At 40.8% G+C, this 3055-nt stretch overlaps 1 pseudogene; it reads right to left on the bottom strand.

The window, feature by feature from the left end:
- Positions 1-1299: 1299 nt before the first annotated feature.
- LOC149223075 (ribosomal RNA small subunit methyltransferase pseudogene) lies at positions 1300-2238 on the bottom strand (annotated as a pseudogene).
- Between the last annotated feature and the right edge of the window lie 817 nt (positions 2239-3055).

Genomic DNA, 3055 nt, shown 5'->3' with positions numbered 1-3055 from the left:
ATTATGCTGTAAATACATAGAGTCCTAATTACATTGAAATTCTAACTCTATCTCCTCGTATGCATGATTCTTCTTGGATCCTTGACAGCTGTACATTTTCTGTTGTGGCTGAGATATGTTGGAGGAACATTCACTGAACAAGCTGACCTCGGGTGCTAGCTGTGTAGATGGCTCATTAATTAGTAAAGATGAGTATCCTATTTTCACGGTCCCTGTCTTCCATTCTCCGAAAATGTAGCAGGCATGTTCCCAAATCTTTAATAACTCAAAGTATGGAACGCTGCTACCAAACACCATGTCTCCAGATGAGCTGTAGGCTGTATTGATGTACAGGTGTCTCTCTTCTAACATTCCCGGTCAAACTGTTTATTCTGCATTGAAAACATCACCTACAGCAGTTTCGTAGCGCGCTACGAAACTGCTGTGTGATTTAAAAAACACAGTCTTCCTCTAAACTTCTTACAAAATTGAATATCTGCTGTTTGCTAGGCTTCACGGTTCACCATTTGAAAGATACTGCCATCGTAGACAAACCCACTGGTTGCAGCTGTTGCTATTGGTCATTATGGAAAAACTACCCTGTTGGTGGCTTCCTTTAGATTCTTGTCAAAATATGGGTATGGATTTGGATCACAGTATGCTGGAAGCTTTTCAAACTTCAAGAGAAGATGACAGAAACGTGATTCAAACCACCCTCTCCAACTCTGAAAATCATCTTCATCTGAAGCTGTAACATGGATTTGAATGAAAAAATCATAACTAGAGCAGAAAGGAAACCGTTCAAAGAGTACATTCCAGTCACCACTGTTTGGCAAAGTGCTCCAATTTAACTCCATTTTCATTATTGCATCCCAGCCACGTGAAAATTCTGACTTGAGTTTTTGTAGGGTGCTTTTTGTAACATTGTAACTGCAGCGACTATAGGGGTACACTGGTATGATAATTGGCATATGGTGATGTCTATCTGATCCATCAGAATAATCAGGCTGGGTCTCCACCAATGTCACTGGAGTTGGCCACTGCCAATGTGCATATATCCAAAAGAATCTTGAAACCAGCATACTGACGGTGGCATTTGGAAACATTTGGCAAACCCGTGCAACAAGCACAGCCCAGTGTATTCCTCCAAGAAACCCGAAAGTATGTGAATATATTCCTCTCCTCTTTGCCCAAAACTTGATACATCTCAGGGTGGAACGGAAGTTCTCAATCTTGGGTACTAGCTGAAGGATCCGTGCGGTAACTCTGTATCCATTCAAACCTTTGACAGTTGTATCATCAATATTCTCAAGCAATTTTTCATCGAGAATATCCATATCTTCTGGAATTGTTCTCAGACTCATTTGTCTTCTGACATGCTTCTTGCAATGCTTGAAATGTCTTGAAGTTCTTTTTCAGTAGTGATAAGATAGCCTTTTGCCTAAAGATCGCCCCTAAAGTCTTATTTTTACAATTAAAACAGAGGCGAACCATGCCATCCCATTCCTTGAAACTAATTGGAGGAAGAGGATTACAGGGTTCAATACGTACAACCGAGGAGTCAACTTTTGGAGGAGGCCTGAAATTGTTCTTGCCAACTTTCAAGAGATGTGAAACACGAGCTAGCAATTGAGTATTCACTCAAAGCCGGCAATACAAATTATCTCCTGGATTTGCAACAAGTCTCATAGCAAACTCTCTTTGGAACATGATAACGGCACATCTAAAATTGGTCTGTGTGATAACAATTTAAATGTAAGCGGAGAAGATATCTGATAAGGAATATTTGCTACACACACACATCGAAATAAGGCAGTTCACATTTGAGAACATCTCCTTGAATGACCTGCAGCCGAATGGCACTGCTTGTGCCTTGTACCCTGCGCTGCAATTCCAGCACCATACGAGGATCCAACTCGACTGCTATTACCTTCTTGGCTACCTCTGATACCTAGTTCTGCGTTTTCTCTGATACCCACGGTTCGGAATAGAAATACAATCAATACCTTATCACACTCTGCATCAACTGAACATATTGACTGTAACAAATACCCATTATTATTGTACACAATTTTGAGATGACAAATACGGTTCTGTTGGTTCCGAAGAATAAAGTTGCAGGCCCTTTCCTATACGCTCCCGTTCAAGGTCATGAGAATCATAATCTCCCCACCGAAGTTGCACATCAATCCAATCTCTATCACTTGCCTTCTGATCAAAAATATCTTTAGACTCTGCCACAAAGAGGATCCAATCCATCAAGACACCGACTATGTGGATGCATATAGATTAACCAAATGGGCAAACCTATTTCCTCCAGCGCCATTTGTATTATCACTTATGTTGGTGCCAGACAAACGACCTGGAATTGCGGTTCCTATTGAAAGTGCATTATGTCCACCTCATAACCACCGCAACTTTCGCTTATACAACTGTCAACCGTCTCTTTGCAAGCACCCATATTATGACATGTTGCATTACCGCCAACTTGGAACATGAGTGATACAGAAGGGCAGCTCATTTCCATTCCTTACACATAACTTGGTTGAACTCAATGAATCCTTCCATTGGCCATTTTGGATCAACAGCCCTGCTAGGATTTTAACCTCTACTGAAAACTCGAACAAATCCCCAATTTCGTAGCATGCTACGAAAACACCTAAACATGTAGCGCTGCGAAACTGCTAAAAAAGAATTCAGGCGCTGCGAAAACACCCTGTCTTTAAGCTAGGCTAAAAATTTTTGGCAACAGCATTTTCAGTGATAACAGAAGGATTCTTGTTCAAAGCTTCAGAGTGTGCTCATACACTGTTGGCCTTAATGGGTTCATTTTGAAATCAAAATTTGCCTAAGTCTATAGGATAGGAAAAGGGGCAAACATGATCAGTTTAGACATAAAATCATATGCGACACATACCAACTCATCGATAAAACTTAGAAAAGCTTGAACAAGGACAAATATACATCAAAATGCCACTTTGCATGCATTCCCCAAGTTCAATGGGTGAAGTGTGTGTGACTGCGACCAAAAAGTGTCGTTTTACAACAACAAAGATGTTACAACCATGAAATGCAC

The sequence above is a fragment of the Pinus tabuliformis genome, chromosome Q (genome assembly GCF_031772625.1).
Source record: "Pinus tabuliformis cultivar Carrire ecotype Pingquan chromosome Q, CPIR1, whole genome shotgun sequence".
Taxonomy (NCBI): Eukaryota; Viridiplantae; Streptophyta; class Pinopsida; order Pinales; family Pinaceae; genus Pinus; species Pinus tabuliformis.
This window is presented reverse-complemented; position numbering and strand designations above follow the sequence as displayed.